The sequence below is a fragment of the Lactuca sativa genome, chromosome 8 (assembly GCF_002870075.4).
Source record: "Lactuca sativa cultivar Salinas chromosome 8, Lsat_Salinas_v11, whole genome shotgun sequence".
NCBI lineage: Eukaryota > Viridiplantae > Streptophyta > Magnoliopsida > Asterales > Asteraceae > Lactuca > Lactuca sativa.
The window spans coordinates 272,598,796-272,617,956 of NC_056630.2; positions in this window are offsets into that span (position 1 = coordinate 272,598,796).

A 19,161-nucleotide genomic window follows, 5' to 3' on the forward strand; every position below is an offset into this window, starting at 1 on the left:
TTGGCCCAAAATAGAAATTTTTTGCATCTTTGGTCCCTTTTAAATATGAAAAGTATTTTTAACCCTTGAAATGGGCTTGGAGCACTAGTAGTCCCCTGTTTTACAGAAAGGTACAATTTCAGCCCCTCTAATTTGAAAATCTCGCAATTTGGGCTTTATTGGGCCGAAAAATTCATTTTTGGCCCATTATGCTTAAAAATTCACATTTTAATCCTTCAAAAGAGTAAATTTCCAGAAAATACATTTTTGAAACTGTTTTGACTCATCTCAACCATCAGAATTTGCATTTTGTCATTTTGAGCCCTTTGAATTTATATTTTCAACATTTTGAGCCCAAAAATGGGTTTTTAGCCCAAAAATGTTCATATTAACCAACTTATTTCTCTAGAAATGATTTGTGTGTAATAATATGATTTATACTTCTTTCATACAACCTAATGTAAATCTCGGTTTTAAGGACTTTTTGACTAGATCCAACACCACAATCACATAAGAACATATATATATATATATATATATATATATATATATATATATATATATATATATATATATAAACATAGAAATCACACAAGGCATACATATACTCATAGATCTACACATTTGCTTGTGTTCCCCCCCCCCCCATAAAACTTATAAAAACCGAAAAATAGGGGGTATGAAGCTCACCTTTGGGTGTGGTTTCGGCCTTTAGAAGAAGTGAGAAGAAAGTTTGGCCTTAGTACCTCTCCTTGGAAGATCTCGAACTTAGAGGAGAGTGATCAAGGTTTTTACATGGATTAGAAGAATATTTTGATAAAACAAAGTACCAAAATCATAGATCCTAACTTGATCTTACCTTAGGTGAAGAATTTGTGGAGATATCTCCTTGAAAGCTCCTTAGATCTCGAAATTTTGGAGGAGAAATGAGAGACTTTCTTGAGAGAAAAAAGATGAGTGAAATGTGTGTGTGTGTGTGTGCTTGAAATCGGCCGAGAGCAAGAGAGAGAGAGAGAAGGAGAAAGGAATGGCTAAGCTTGGAAGTATGTGAGTGAATGGATGTTTGAGTTCTCATGCATGGGTGTCCCATGGATAATGGTGAGGTGTCACTCACAAGTCAACTCCTCTTTCTCTTGGGCTTGGACCGAGAATGGGGAGAGTGAGGGGAGGTTTTTGGCCTTTTTGCCCTTAAGCCCATGTTCTAGTTAGGTTGAATGATTTTTGGCCCTATAAAAATATAAGTGTGATTTTTATGCTTTATTAGGCTAAATGAGGTTAATTATGGTCCAAAATGGTTCATATAATTAATCTATTTCATTCTAGGCCCAATATGGCCCAAAATATTGAATTAAATGGAAATGGGTCCAATTAGAGCCCATTTAATAGTTCTAAACCCAAGATGGTCAAATTGGAAGCTTATTGGTCCATTGGGCCCAATAAGGAAGTCCTAGTCCAAAAGTGGACTTAAACAAGAACTTCTAGGGTTTCCAATTACCTATTGACTACTTGAAATGCTTGCATGGTATATTTGATTGCAAATTTTGATGTCATAAAGTAAGCATCATACATGCTCTTAGGTTTTTGATTCAAAATTTTACTTATGTGTCGTAGTTACAAGGCACAAAATTTCTAGTTGTGACATCATCCCCCCGTTAGAGGAAATTTCGTCCCGAAATTCTGTTTGAAAACTAGATTTGAGAATGCTAGAATAGGTGAGGGTACTTTTGCTTCATTTGATCTTCGTGTTCCCACGTGAATTCTGGCCCACGCTTTGCGTTCCACCGTACTTTCACGATCGGGATTCGACTTTGCTTAGTACGCTTCACCTCCCTGTCCATGATTTCAACCGGTTCTTCAACGAACAGGAGATTCTCATTGATTACAATCTCGTCAAGGGGAAGGACGAGTGTTTCATCCGATAGACACTTCTTTAGATTAGAGACATGGAACACGGGGTGCACACTGTTTAGCTATGCGGGTAGTTGTAGTTTATACGCCACTGGACCTATTCTTGCGACGATCTCGAAGGGTCCAATGTATCGTGGGTTCAGTTTTCCCCGTTTTCCGAAACGAATGACTCCCTTCCAAGGTGAGACTTTTAACAGTACTCGATCCCCGACTTAAAACTCTAAGGGCTTTCGCCGTTTATCGGCGTAGCTCTTTTGTCGGTCACGCGATGCTTGTAATCGAGCTCTGATTTGAACTATCTTTTCTGTGGTTTCACGAATGATCTCCGGTCCCGTTAGTTCCTTGTCCGATGTGAGTGCCTTTGCTAGCTAGGTGTCGCCCACCTCAGCCCAACATAACGGTGACCTACACTTACGCCCATACAGTGCTTCGAAAGGAGTGACCTTGATGCTCGAATGGTAACTGTTGCTATACGAGAATTCGACTAAAGGTAAGTGGGTATCCCAAGACTTCCCAAAGTCTATCACACATGCGCGAAGCATGTCTTCGAGTGTTTGAATGGTTCGTTCGCTTTGACCATCCGTTTGTGGATGATAAGCGGTGCTCATGTCGAGATGAGTTCCCAGTGCTTTCTGGAGTGATTGCCAAAAACGTGAAGTGAACCTACTGTATCTATCCGAGATAATAGAAACTGGTACTCCGTGGAGTCTCACGATTTCTCGAATGTATAAACGTGTCAATCTCTCCATCTTGTAGGATTCTTTTATTGGCAGGAAATGGGCAGATTTCGTCAGTCGGTCGACTATTACCCATATGGTGTCTAGTCCATCCGACGTCTTGGGTAGCTTGGTCACGAAATCCATAGAAATCCCTTCCCATTTTCACACAGGGATTACCGGTTGCTGTAATAACCCTAAGGGCTTCTAGTACTCCACCTTTACCTTGGCACAAGTAAGGCACTTACCGACATAGGTGGCAATCTCTGCCTTCATGTTAGGCCACCAATAGTATTGTTTAACATCTAAATACATCTTGTCCGAACCGGGATGGATGGAGTATCACGTCTTGTGGGCTTCCTTCATAACTACCTCCCTAAATCCTCCGAGTTTAGGGACCCAAATACGGTTCATGAAGTAGTATACTCCGTCCTTTTTTACCTCTAGATTCTTCTCCATTCCGCGTAATGCTTCGCTTGCTCTGTTTCCGTCTTCATGGCCTCTGATTGGGCTACTCCAATCTGAGTGGTTAAGTGAGATTGGATGGTTATTGAGAGAGTTTTCGCACGGCGATTAGAGTACTCCTTCCGGCTCAATGCGTCAGCTACCACGTTATCCTTGCCCGGGTGGTACTTGATTTCACACTCGTAATGGTTTAATAATTCGACCCATCTTCGTTGCCTCATATTTAGCTCTTTTTGATTCAAGATATGCTGGAGACTTTTGTGGTCCGTGAAGATGGTGCACTTCGTACCATAAAGGTAATGCCTCCAAATCTTCAGAGCAAAGACCACGGCTCCCAATTCCAGATCATGAGTTGTATAATTCACTTCGTGCGTCTTTAGTTGGCGGGATGCGTAAGCTATCACCCTTCCACGCTGCATGAGAACGCAACCTAAGCCCTGATTCGACGCGTCACAGTAGACCACGAAATCTTCCGTTCCCTCCGGTAGAGATAGTACCGGGGCACTAAAGAGGGCTTGCTTCAGGGTTCAGAATGCAACCTCTTGCTTGTCCGTCCATTTGAATGATACGCCCTTTTGCGTAAGTGAGGTAAGTGGCTTGGTGATCTTAGAGAAGTTTTGAATAAACCTCCTATAGTAGCCTGCTAGACCTAAGAATTGACGAATTTCCATGGGTGTTGTCGGGACGGCCCATCCTTTGACGGCTTTGACCTTGGAAGGATCCACATGAATTCCTTCTTGACTAACAACATGACCTAGGAAGTTCACACTATGGAGCCAGAACTCACACTTGGAGAGTTTTGCGTATAGCTTTTCCGATCGCAGAGTTTCTAGAATTTGTCGGAGATGTTGACCATGCTCTTCCTCGCTTCGGGAATAGACGAGAATGTCATCAATGAAGACAATGACAAAGTTGTCGAGGAATGGTCGACAGATTCAGTTCATCAGATTCATAAATGCGGCAGGAGCATTCGTTAGACCGAAGGGCATTACGACAAATTCATAATGTCTGTAACGAGTTCGGAAAGTGGTTTTAGGAATATCCTCTTCCCGGACATTGAGTTGATGGTATCCGGACCGTAGATCTATCTTAGAAAAGTAACTAGCTCCTTGGAGCTGGTCAAATAGATCGTCGATTCATGGGAGTGGATAGCGATTTTTGATAGTGAGTTTGTTTAACTCTCTGTAATCGATGCACATCCTAAAAGATCTGTCCTTCTTTTTTACAAACAGGACCGGAGCTCCCCATGGCGAGTAACTAGGTCGGATGAATCCCTTGTCCAAGAGTTCGCTGAGTTGACTGGACAATTCCTACATTTCAGTAGGAGCTAACCGATAGGGTGATTTAGCGAGAGGGGTTGCTCCTGGAACGACGTCAATTCGTAATTCAACTTGCCTCTCTGGGGGTACTCCCGGAAGATCTTCATGAAATACATCTGGAAATTCACGTGCTACTGGAATATCTTGAAGGTTAGTCTCTTCCTTGGTTTTATCCACTATGTAAGCCAGAAATGTCAAATCTTTCTTTCGTAAATGCTTTTGTGCCTGGATGCATGAGATGAGGCAAAGGTTCGTGCTGGGTTTGTCTCCGTAAATAACTAGGGTTTCGTGATTAGGAAGGCGAAGACGAACGGCCTTCTCGTGACACATAATCTCAGCATGGTAGAGGCTTAACCAGTCCATGCCAATAATCACATCGAAACTCCTAATGGACACAGGCATTAACTCTATTCGAAAGACGTGTTGGTTCAGGGTTAGGGTACATCAGATGTAGATTTCCCCCGTGGATTCTGTTTTCCCATTGGCCATTTCCACCGTAAAGGTTTCATTGAGATTCTGGGGTTGTTGTTTTAATAAATGCTTAAACTTATTGCTTACGAAACTTCGCTCCGCTCCGGTGTCAAACAGGATGCATGCATAAGTGTGGTTTAGGGGAAACGTACCGGTAACGACTACGGGATCCTGAATTGCTTCCCCCTGACCCATGACCAACACCCTTCTCGTTCCTCCATTTCCGGGATTGTTGTTGTTAGGGCAATCTCGGCGGAAATGCCCAGTCCTCCCACACCCATAGCAGGTGTGGCTAGGCCCTGCATTGTTGCCGCCGGTGTTGATGTTGTTGTTGTTGCGGGTGTTGTTGTTGTTGTTGTTGCTTCCCTATTGTTGGTTCTGGGGAGGGTAAGTCATGCAGTACCTCATTGTGTGTCCCCTCCGATTGCAACTGGTGCACTGCAACTCCTTGCATTCTCCATTATGATGGAAACCGCACTTGTTGCACTTGGGAAGATTACCAGAATAAGGTCTATGAGCATTTGGGGCAGCTAAGGCTGGAGCATGTGGTGTAGCTGGAACCTGCGCGGTGGCAGCATTAACCGTCACTATCTGCTGCTTCTTGGAAGTCTCGGAGCCTTGGTGCCCCTTCCTTTTGTTGTTCTTCCCTTTCTTGCCATCATTTTCCTTCTTGGCCTTAGTCTCCGCTGGCTTCTCACCCTTCTTCTTGTTGTGGTCATACAGCTTCAAGGAGATAGATGAGACAGTTGCTACTCCTCAAGAGATCGTTGAGTTTAGGGCACATGAAAGGGATGCCACCAAGGTGGCATGCATCATGATGGCCACTATAACCACGGATCTCCAAAAATCCTATGAAGATTTCTACCCCTATGAGATGCACCAAGACTTGATGGAAAGATACCATCAAAGTGCTCGTCAAGAGAGGTATGAAATCATCTCCTCCATGATAACAACTCGCATGAAGGACGGTGAACCCATCACGGGCCACATGCAGAAAATGCAAAGATTTGTGGACTGTTTGCTGAAGTTTAATGTGAACTTCCCCAAGGAGCTTGCAATAGATATCATTTTGCACTTCTTACCTTCATGTTATGATCAATTCCGCATGACATGCCACATGAACAAGGAAGAGGTCACACTCAGCAAACTTCAAGAACTCTTAAAGACCGCAGAAAGTGGTCATAAGGGTAAGGCGGTTGTTACTCCTACTCCTACAAACTCCACCCCTGTCTTGGCAATTGGGAAAGGACGAGGGAAGAAGAGAAAGAGTTCTTCGAAGGGTACCAAGGTTAGGACCCTTGATGGATCTTCTTCAAGTGGAACCAAGAAAGGTTTCATCACTCCTTCATCAAACCCTAAAGAGGCTGAATGCTTCTATTGTCATGAAAAGGCACATTGGAAGCGAAACTACCCAAAGTATCAGCAAGATGTGAAGGATGGGGAAGTTAAACCCAACCATGCAGGTACTTACACTATCATTTCTAATAACTCACCCAATTCTAACTCTTGGGTCTTTGATACCGATTGTGGTATTCATATTTGTTGTGACTTGCATGGACTAAGAAGAAGTGAGAATGTGGAGCAAGGAAGGTTAAACTTAATCATGGGGAATAGGAAAGTTACACCTGTCACCAAGATTGGAGTTTATACTTTATCGCTAAGTAGTGGGTTTAGTTTAGATTTGAATAGGTGTTGTTATTCGCCAGAAATGGCAAGAAATATTATTTCCTTTCATGCATTGTATAAACAAGGGTTTACCTTTTCATTTAATAATGAAGTTGGTTCTATTGATGCTTTCTTTAATAATGTTCTTTATTTTAAAGCATTACCTTGTGATGGTGTGTATGAAGTTGTGTCTGTTGTAGACAACTTAGGAAATAATGTGATGTGTATTGATTCTATTAATAATAATAACTTGGATAAAGCATCATGATGGCATTGTCGACTTGGACATATAAGCAAGAAACGCATAGGCCAACTCCAAAAAGATGGAGTCTTGGAGTCATTAGACCTAAAGTCAGATGATAGTTGCGAATCATGCTTAATTGGAAAAATGACAAAGTCACCCTTCACAGGTTCTTGTGAGAGGGGTGAAGGTTTGTTGGACCTTGTACACACGGATGTGTGTGGACCATTCAAACATGCCACAAGGGATGCTAATCGTTATTATTTGACTTTTACTGATGATTACAGTAGATATGGATATGTCTACCTAATCAAGCATAAGTCAGAGACTTTCGAAAAGTTTAAGGAATTGAAACAGGAAGTCGAGAATCAATTGGGCAGGAACATTAAGATGCTTCGATCCGATCGAGGTGGTGAGTATCTTAGTTCATAGTTCCTCGACTATCTTAGGGAATGTGGGATTATCTCACAATTGACACCTCCCAGGACACCACAGTTGAATGGTGTAGCTGAGAGGCGTAATCAAACCTTGTTGGATATGGTTCGTTCCATGATGAGTCGAACTTCGCTACCAATCTCATTTTGGGGGTATGCCTTAGAGACTGCCGCCCATATCCTTAATCTAGTCCCTACAAAGAAAGTTGCCAAAACTGCTCACGAGATGTGGACTGGTAAAGTACCCAAACTAGACCACATCAAGATTTGGGGTTGCGAAGCTTTTGTGAGGCGCGAGACTCATGATAAGCTAGAACCCCAAAGCGAGAGTGTATTTTCATCGGCTACCCACAAAGATCCTTTGGTTACCTCTTCTACAGACCTAGTGATAATGTGGTCTTTGTAGCAAGAAGAGGAGTCTTGAGAGAGAGAGAGAGAGAGAGTTTATAAGCCAAGGAGACAGTGGGAGGCAAATTGACCTTGAAGAACTTCAAGAGTCAAGTGGTGAAGGAACTTTAAACCCTAGCCCTCAACCTGAGGAGGAAACTCCTGTTGAGCCAACTGAAGAATCTATACCTCTGAGGCGTTCCACCAGAGTTAGGAATGCACCTGAGCATTATTATGGTTTTCATATTACTGCGGAAGGTGAGACACTTATTAGTGATGAGACACTAGTAGGTCTGGATGAACCTAACAGTTATGTGGAAGCCATGGCAGGCCCCGAGTCTGTGAAATGGAAAGAGGCTATGGATAGCGAGATACAATCCATGTATGACAATCAAGTTTGGAACTTGGTTGAGAATGTACCAGGTCGCAAGACTGTAGGGTGCAAATGGATCGTCAAGAAGAAGACCGACATGGATGGTAATGTACACACCTATAAGGCACGACTGGTTGCAAAGGGTTATTCTCAAACTCCGGGAGTTGATTATGATGAGACCTTTTCACCAGTGGCCAAGATAAAGTCTATTAGGGTTCTGTTAGCCATTGCTGCATTTCATGACTATGAAATATGACAAATGGATGTCAAAACCGCTTTCCTTAATGTAAAGTTGGCTGAAGATGTTTACATGGTTCAGCCTGAGGGTTTTGTCAGTTCAGAGTACCCCAATAGAGTGTGTAAACTCGAGAAATCCATTTATGGATTGAAACAGGCACCTCGCAGATGGAATCTTTGCTTTGATGAGAAAGTCAAGGAATTTGGCTTTTCAAGGAGTGAAGATGAATCGTGTGTCTATATCAAGGCTAGTGGGAGCATAGTCAGCTTTTTGGTACTGTATGTGGATGACATACTACTCATAGGAAATGACATCCCAACCCTGCAGAAAGTAAAGTCCTGGCTTGGGAAGTGTTTCGCTATGAAGGACCTTGGTGAAGCTGGCTATCCCTAGGGATAAGGATTTTGAGAAACAGGAGTAAAAGACTAATTGGACTTAGTCAAAGCACCTATGTGGACAAAGTGTTGAAAAGATTCAACATGCATAACTCCAAGAAAGGTAAGTTACCCATTCAGAGTAACGCCAGATTGAGTAAGACACAAAGCCCTAGTACTGAGGCTGAGATAGCAGAAATGAGTCGAATACCTTATGCTTCAGCTGTAGGATCGAACATGTATGCTATGACGTGTACTCGACCTGATGTAGCTTTTGCTTTGAGCATGGTTAGCAGGTATCAGGGGAACCCTGGCAAGGCACACTGGACTGCAATAAAGAATATCCTCAAGTACCTGCGAAGGACTAAGGACTGGGTCCTTACCCTTGGTGGGAGTGATAGCTTGAGAGTTTTAGGGTACAGTGATGCTAGCTTCCAGACTGACAGGGATAATTTCCGCTCTCAGTCGGGCTGGGTCTTTACCCTAAACGGAGGGGCAATTACTTGGAAAAGTTCCAAGCAGGAGACAGTGGCTGATTCCACTTGTGAATCGGAGTATATAGCAGCAAGCGAGGCAGCAAAGGAGGCTATATGTCTAAAGAACTTCATCGGAGACCTTGGAGTTGTACCAGCTATAAAGGAGCCAATGGAGATTTTCTGTGACAGCAATAGTGCGGTTATCTTAGCCAAGGAACCAAGGGATCAAGGGAGATCCAGGCACATTGACAGAAAATATCATTTTATCAGACATCGCATAGAAGAAGGAATCCTCATGGCAAAGAGGGTATCATTGGATGAGAACCCAGCAGATCCCCTCACGAAGGGACTAAGTAGGGTTAAGCATCTCCAGCATGCTCGGAGCATAGGGCTGAAGGATGATATAAGTTTTAGTAGTTAGATAAATTATGAAATTTGTAAAGTGTAATTGACATTAGATGATGAATAAAAGGTGTTTTATTTATGATTAAAGTGTTGCTATCTCTTGTCGATCGTTTACTATATTTCTTTTGCATGTTTTGACTTCCAGAATAATTATGTTTGGTATATCATATTATTCGAATCTCCACAGTCGGTCATACGTCGGAAGTAGGTATGAATCAAGACTGTCATGATTGGTTGCAGAGGTCTAAGGTGTTGGACATGGCTACAACAATCATGAGTGCTCATAAGTTCTGAGCATTGGACTCAACCCACGCTCACTGGAATCACTTCATGGAATTTATCTCGAGTGATCGTGAGACGGTAATATCATATAAGTCTTCAAACCTAGAGATATGATTTGTTACTTACGAGTTGGTTATGTATTGATTGTACGAAAATGCATTGGTAACTCGATGTTATAAAACGTTCCTTTGTGTATAATTCAATGAGTGGTAGAACAAACATATGAGTCGAAGTTTATCTGTTCCTTCTTGGATTAGAAGCTGATATCTAGGCCCCTCGATGATTTTGTTTTGACCTATGTATCGGGCCCGGTCATAACTAAATTGATGTGTTCAGTTAAGTTCTATGTCAAACAAATCGGAAATCGGGAAACAAATGATAGACAATAAGTAAGACCATGTTCCATGTATTTGTCCAGCTGATATCTAGAACAGAGGATTATATTATCACTTATCTAAAATGGCGTGTTCTAGTTCAACAGAGTTTAAAGAGCTACGATTGTTGATCGGTTCCTGAAGTCATACTTGCAACTATAGTTATTAGACTTATCCAAGTGGGAGACTGTTGGATAAAGTGTCTAAGTCATAACTATATTTGGTATGTAATTGACCCGACCCGGCATGGTCCATTTGGGTTGCACTTCACCCGAACAATTTATGGATAAGCTTTTGAGAATAGTACAAGTTATTATTTATTAATATATAATAAGTACTAATATATTAATATAAGATCATATTATTTAATTAGTATTGATCTATAATTAATCTAGGATTAATTTAGAGATCAAAGGTATTACTAATTAAATATGGGCTTCTATATTTATATAGTGTGGGCTAATGCTTATTTGGAATGGGCTAGGCTTGCATGGAAAGTCCATGGATACTCCATGGAGCTTTAACCCATGGATCTCATGGAAATGAAGAGACATGGGTATTAGGGTTTACATGGATGTAACCCTAATCCACCACACGATATAAAGGAGGCTTTGGTTCTTGAAATTACACTAGTTGAAGTGAGTAAAGCAAGAGGGCCGATTTCAAGATAGCAGTGACAATTCTCTCAAAGTTCCAAGTTTGTGGTGATTTTTGATTTCCATTTGAGGCATCCACAATATTGGTGATAGGCTCTAAAACTCCAAGGAATCAACTACAACTACAAGGTAAGTATTTCTACTAGCTTTATTTGATTCAAGTTCCCCATGCCATGCTAGTTAGGATATGAACCTTGGAAAAATAATTATTTGCATGTATCTTAGACAAACATAGATCCAAGGTTTATTAGGGTTGCATGTACACTTAGGAAGTGTTAGAATGCTCAAAACACATCAGTTATAACCTACAAGAAACTTGGAAACAATTAGAATCAATGGATAATATACTTAGATTTCACATTGATATGTGAATTCTACAACTACTTAACTGTAGCGAATATCCATATTGGGGTCGCTCTTTGACTCGAACACCTTTTCATGAATCATATACACACATCATGCACTTGACCTAGTGGTATAAATTAGGTTCGAGTCTCGTTGGAACTTAAGTTAAAGTTGAAAACTAAGGCTAGTATACTTGATTCTTTAATTTCACTTGAATCTCGAAACCACTACATAGAATGTCAATAAACGGATAAAATAAATTACAAACATTATTTATAACTATAAAAGAGTTATAATACCATAAGATAATTTGAAGTCTCAAAGATTCTGTTTATTTTGATATCCAAAGATTTACAAACTCTCAAAACCCTAAAAAGCCCTAAAAACACATATTTATAAACTTTAACCTTAGAAATTCTATAAAAATAATTATGAAACTTATAATATTATTTTATAATAGTTAAAATTATGAAAATTCATTCAAGGAAAATAAAATTTAAAGTGTCAACATTTATTCCTAATTATCAAGTTAACTCAATAATTTTATAAAACAAATTATGGCTTAATGCATTATTTATAAAAAAAATTGGAAATTTTATAAAAATTGAGGGAAATTTATCTAAAATAAATGGAAGAGATGGGGGGTCTATCTCTTCATAAAAAATTCAGATCTCTCTCCCCATATCTCTCCTCTTCCCAACACAAAATCATTTTTCTCCTCTCCCACACTCCATCTTCCCTCATTCTCTCTCACACTCTCACACATATTTTCTCTCTTCCTCCCTCTAAGAACCATGAAATAAACCCAAGAACACTCCTCAAACTCAAAATCTTCATCATATTGTGGTGTTCTTGAAGGTAAAATCGATTTCTACATCACTATTCCTTCAAGTTTTACTATTTCTTCTTCTCCATAAACACTTTTCTTTAAGATTATTCACATTCATGTTCATAACCATGATTTTTATGATTATGGTGATATTATTTCACCCAAAAACCAACATGCATGTGATGATCTTCAAGCTTAGAGGCTTGATCATCAAAGTTTGTTATTAAAAAGCATTCAAATAGGTTCATAAAGGATTTATTCCCAAATAAATATCTAAAACTTCTTTTCTGATCAAATACGATTTTTTCTAGAATTTCATCAACGAAATGAGATGTTCTACAAATTTTCAAAAAATAATTCACTTTTCTCGAATTATTAGAATTATTGCAAGAAAATAAGGCAATAATTCATATAAAATACTTTATGAGGTCTATAAATCCTAGGTAAATCCGTGGATGACCCTTAAGGTGAATGATGACATTTCATTGAGTTTCATCGATTTTTCTTACTGTTTGCTATGCTTTTGAATTTTCTTTTTGTTTAATTCAAATAAATCATAAAACCACTTTAAGTAATGTGAAAAGGCTATATATGATTTTTCTCACATCCTACCTAATGTGGAGTACTAAGAAACATATTTTCAGAACTTTTCATAATGCATTCCTTTTTTTCCCCCGATTTTTGTATTTATAATGGACTAATAATGGGAAAAATATTTATACTCATCCAAAAGTCATGAAAATTTACCAGAAGACCTTATAATATATTACAAATTTAAATGAAAATTTGGATGGTTTTTTTATTCAGTATGCTATTTTTCTTGTATTTTATAATATTAAATACACTTAAATCCACAAAATCAGATTCCAGTAGATAAAAACCACCTTTGGTATTTTTCCCAGATTATCTACACTGTAAATGAAGTTTACAAAAATCTTGGTAATTTACTTTAACTGTTTAATAATTATCCTCCAATTAATGATTATTTAATAGGATAAAACAAAGAAAAATAGTAAGACTATTTGAAAAATATCAGCTTCTATATGTATAATAACAGTGTTACAAAAAGTTTGGGCAATTTGGAAACTGTTTTCTATTTATTTCAATTTTTATTAGAATAAATGCATAAAAATCATAAAATTTGGTTAAAAAGTCTAGAAATCCATTTTTATATTTTTTTGAACTTAATAATGTTTAATAACAATAATACAAAAAGTTTGGACAATTATGGAAACTTTTTTCTATTTATTTCAATTTTAATTAGAATAAATGCACAAAAATCATAAAATTGGGTTAAATAGTTTAGAAATCCATTTTTATATTTTTCCCAGCTTAAGTATGTTCAATAACAGTATTATAAAAATTTTGGGAATTTTATCATTTGGATACTATTTTTCACGAATTTATATTGTTATGAAGGCTTAAAAATTGGGAAAAATAGTTAATCACATCAAAAACTCAAGGGAAAATTTCAGGAAGACCTCTACTATGTTTAGAATGAAAATGAAAAGTTTGAGAATTTTTGGAAACTGTTTCATAATATTTTGGCTTTTTAGGAGCTTAAAACACTTTTAAATGTGTTAAAATGCCCTTAGTTAATATTACAAAAATCTAGAAATTAATATCCAAAATTGTCTTAATCACATAAGTTATAAAATTTCACCATTTCAGAAAAATGTTTGTAACTTATCAATATTAAATTTTGACATAATATTGACATAAGTCTATTGTAGTAGTAAGTATACTAGTGTTAGATTTCGATTAGAGACTCACTAGCGATTACCATTATTGTAGGAAACGGTAGTGGTACAAGTGGAACGTAGTTCAAGGCACCATTTGCATCATCTCAATGCATTATGAGTATTCACGAATCCCCTATTTTCAGTTTTTATGTTTTGGGGTTGAAAAGCATGTCCAAAATATTATTTATTGTTCGTTGTATTTAAATTGATTTGTATCAAACTTGATTGCTATATTTTTCTATATTTCTCTATGTATTTCTATGCAACACGAAACATGAGGCCTTATCATCTTAAGTCCCTTCACTTTACACTTTACTCCCACCATTAACTCTTTGAGCCAATGGTCATTATGGATAGCGCTATTAGAAATTGACAACTCCTCACTCGCCCGATTGCTGGATTGCATGATACCATATAATCTATGGAACGATAATCATAGATCTTGATAGGGCATCAGTCATAGGCTTGGTTGGGAACTCATTGTTTGCTCACACACATACAAACTCGTTACTTATTATAGCAATAAACTTTGTATCTCATTATAACAACGAACTTTTGTTACTAAATACTTATTTACTTGTTTTAGCAACGAACTTGGTTGCTCCTTATAGTAACAAAATTGTTTGCTCCTTGTAGCAACGAACTTGATTACTCATTATAGCAATGAAACTTGTTTACTCATTTTAGTAACAAACTTTATTTCCCATGAGAATATGAACGTTGCATCTCATTTGGGCAACATACTTTATCTCTCATGATGACAAAGAACTTTGTTTATGCAAACTTATTACTCATTTTTGTAATATATTTCTATTTATGAAAACTTTATTATTCGCTTTAGCAATGAACTTCTATTCATGAAAACTTATTTACTTATTTTAGCAATGAACATTTGTTTATGGAAACTGTTATCAATATATAGATTATCATGAATTTCAAACTCTATTATGTTATAAACTTGTGAGTACTTACCAAGTAATTTTATAGTTGACGCTCTTTTACATGCTTTTTTAGGAATCATCGAGTAAGTGGCACTTAGGGACACTTCACTTTTAGGAGCATTCGCATGTGTTGTATTTTAGTTTACATTGTAATTTCATCTAAAAAATTGTTCAAACTCATTGTAAATTTGTAATGATCTTAATACTATGGTTGGTGATGTCTTTTAACTTTTGCTATGAAACCCTTTGTACTGCCACGCCTCATGTTTCCGCTTTAGAGGGGTGTGACATTCTCTATATTCCCGTTCTCGGTTTTATGACTACTATGGCTTTCGTTTAGGTTATTTTCCCAAAATAATATTCTATTGAAAATATATTTTTATTGTTGTGAAGAAAAATTATCCTATTATTCTTTAATTGTCTAGCCCTAACTTGCGGGCGTTACAATTATCTCCACCTTAGGATGTGTACATCCCAAACTCATCAGCAAAATAGGACTTTGAATAATAATTTTGTAGGTTACATTTTCATCCTAGATAATAATCATAACTCTTATGTATTTCCCAATGAGTATTAGACCCTAGGACTTCTTAGTTGCTAGTGGTGCTCTAACTTGCACCTGCCCTTACTTCTAAAGTCGATCTTCATTGGATACTCATGCTCCTTTTAGAATAGACTTAGCCTAAGATAAGGTCTTTACTTCGACTACCATAATAGACCAAATGGTAATGCTTTAATTGTTGGGTTGTAGTTCAAAAATAGTTTCAAAAACTAGAAAAATATGGCAATGGAAGATTTAAAATTTTAGAACATAACATAACATTTTTTGCCCACCAAGGATCTTCTTGAAAGTTATAGAAAGATAAAACACCAACCATAGAAAGGATGAAGAAATAACAACCTTTGTTGTTCTTTGGATCCTCTTGGGAGGCTTGGAAGTTGATGAAGAATGTCGAACCTTTGAGACACCAACAATGACTCAGCTTGATGTAGATGCTAGTCCATAAACTCTTAATCCCTTAAGCTTTAAGTTAATAACCAATATGAACTTAAGGAGGGCATGAAGATGCAAGTAACTTCAAGAAAAGATGAAGAAAAGAGAGAGAGAGAGAGAGAGAGAGAGAGAGAGAGAGAGAGTAACCTCCTCTAAGGAGGTTACGATTTTGAGAGTATGAATGATCAAACCAAATGAAAGCATCAAGTCTTGTATTTATAGTAGAAACAATTCCCTACTTTTTGAATAAACTAATAACAAGACCATGCCCTTATTTAAATAATCAAGGAACCATTATCTCATTTAAATAATCAAAAGGCCATACTTTTATTTAAATATTCAAAGAGCCATTATCTCATTTAAATAATCAAAAGCCCATAACTCTTTTCTTCTTCTCTAATTTTTGAAAATTATATACAAAACAGAAGAGTTTGTTTAAATTTTATATACTCAAAGTTTATAAAATATAAACTTTGTCTTTTGAGTAAAAGACAAAAGGGTTTCAACTAGTCCATAAAGTTGTACATAACTTATTAATTCATACCATATGAATTATGTAATATTACTTGCTAATGAAAATTACTATTTCCATGAAATAAATAATTTTCAATTTAACTATAAGAGTTTAATTGAATATTTATTAAAATAAATTTATAATAAATAATCAATTATATCAAGTTGTTTTTAGTGAGACCCATTAGTATCATATGTTAATTAGCAATATCACTTTAATATGACTCTTGAGCATACTAGACCTTTCAATCTCCCACTTGCGCAAGATTCATATTAGACTGATATAGACAGTGGTGAACGTGTAGCAACATTTCACTACCCCCAATAATATACGACTTTGTGTCATTCTATCAACGCCCAATTCCCAAAAGGCTCAAAGCTATGATTGGTGTATAAGGTAAGTTTATCAGTTATCCCTTTGCTATAGACATCATGTTAAACATGAGATTCGGATCGCGATCAATCTTATTAGTTGTTCAACTTTTGGTAAGGTGCCTTAGATGTCTAACTCTCAACATATAAGAGGAACAAATCCCATCTTGACTACATAAGCCTCTTGCATAGTTCACACCATACCCGAAAATGGATTTTATAACTGCCCGGTTAAGGAACAACATTTGACCATATCAAATCATAGTACTCCTTACACTTAAGTCCCACTATTTATCCCAGGTGTTAAGGATACAAAGATACTACCTTTTTAATCAAGTATCATTCATGATAGCGATCCATGAGATGATCTCGATGCAGGTCAGTTCAATACTAGTTCTCTAACAAGTACCTATGAAACTTTGTTACAACCATTTGCCTACTTTCATCTAGTGAGAGTCAACAAATCCAATTCATATTAGTCTTACTTTATAATTGCTCCCACAATTATAACTGACTATGAACCTTTAGAGTAATAACATTATTCATGGATTAAACATGTTAACATGGAACACAACAAGTATTAATGTATATCCCAATATAACATTATCTAATAGTTTTTGTTATAATGTTCCAATATCCAAATACTAAATCCAAATCAAAAACCCATTTTTAGAATAATAAACTCTTATAGGTGAAGTGTGACCAGTCATACTTAGCTCAAAAGAATGACGTTATCAATGCATCTGTCAAAATTTAATTTGTGTGAACTTTGTGAATACTATCATCTCCATACTTGACTTTACTCTAAGTATAGTTAAATTTCTTGGAGAATATGATTGATGTTCTTTCTTGATATAGAGTCTCTTGGCTTCATTAAGTATACTCTCGAAGTCACAAAGATTTCTATGTGATCCTTAAATGGCATAAATCAACATAGTTTTTTAATGATCTCATTCATTCAATCATATTTGATTTCAACTTCTAAAGTAGTGTATTCTTATTTTGTAGTAAATTGTGTCATTATGTTTTTCTAGGACCTCATTCCAAAAAAACTTAACCTTCATTCCATAATGAAGTCAAAATCCAATTAAAATTCATAATTATTTATATTTGTTTAGAAATTAACATCTTATGTAGCTCTTTCCATAAAGATCCTTTCTAAATTGATTGACTCATATACACTCTCTTAGTTCTTCTAAAGTATTCTCAGAATGATCTGTTATTCATCCTGTGACATAACCATGTATTTAATTAGTATCATATAGCATGCTTACAACATGATTAAATACTGTGTCCTATGTATAATTGGCGTAAATGATGAATTCATTTGTCAAGCGAATAGAATATAAATCATTTCATCTAGTTCAAACCTATGAGTTATGTACTTTTGAGGCTAGCTCAAAATTGTGCCATATGACAATGCCAAGAATTCACCAAAAGAATCTTGTGTCTTGATCCCTTTCAAGATATTGCCAATATATGTATAAGGACATGAAACTTTTAACATTCATTTTATCTATCCCTTATAGATTTTACATTCCAAGAATGTATCTTCTCCTTCCTAATTCTTTCATTTTAGAAACACTTTCCGAGTCAAGGTGAAAACGACCTTGCTTAGTCAAAATGTGATTTCAAATGATTAAGTATGTCTTATTCATACCAGATTAGGAATCTCACTATGTTCCCACTAGTTCTTAGTAAACACACATGTTTTATTCATTTTGATATAAAACACACCTTGTGGTTTTACATAAAATGATTATTATAACATTTAGATGTTTGTTTTATATCCACAAGTGGATCTCAAGCTCTACACATTTTTGTTAGGATAACTTGGATTAAGAAAACCTCCAGGCTAATCTATATAGATATCTTCCAGTAGATCTCTATTAAGAAAAGTGGTCTTTCTTGAAATTTATTTGTTATATCTCATAGTAAGAATATGAATTTATATTAAATAATATCCTTGTTGATCTAATCATTGCTACTTGTGAAAAAGGTTTGATCACAGTCAATGTCATGAAGATTAACTTTGAAAATTTATGAAGATTGGAGATGTCACGTGGCTAAAATGGATTATTATTATTATTATTATTATTATTATTATTATTATTATTATTATTATTATTATTATTATTATTATTATTATTATTATACGGGGTCCGGTTCCGGTGAGGACTCTCTTTTCGGAGGGGACTCGTGACGGCACCTTAAAAAAATTGAAAAAAAAAATCTAAAAATTATACAAATCATAAAATCAAGCATAGTATTATATCCGAGAGAAAAAAAAATTGAAAAACAAAATTGCATCATTAAAATTGAATCATAGATCATAAAAATGATCCATCTGTCAATTTTTTTCCAATTTTTTTCTCCCCAATATAGTACTATGCTCGATTTTATAATTTGTATTTTTTTTTAATTTTTTTTTCAAATTTTTTGATGTGTCCTTACAAGTTCTCACCCGATCTTATATATATATATATATATATATATATATATATATATATATATATATATATATATATAGAGAGAGAGAGAGAGAGAGAGAGATAGGTTCAAATGTTCCTGATAACTATTGTGTGCATGTATGCACCAATGAGAATTCAGGAAAATAATAAAATAATTAAATAAATAAATAAGGGTATAATGGTAATCTTAG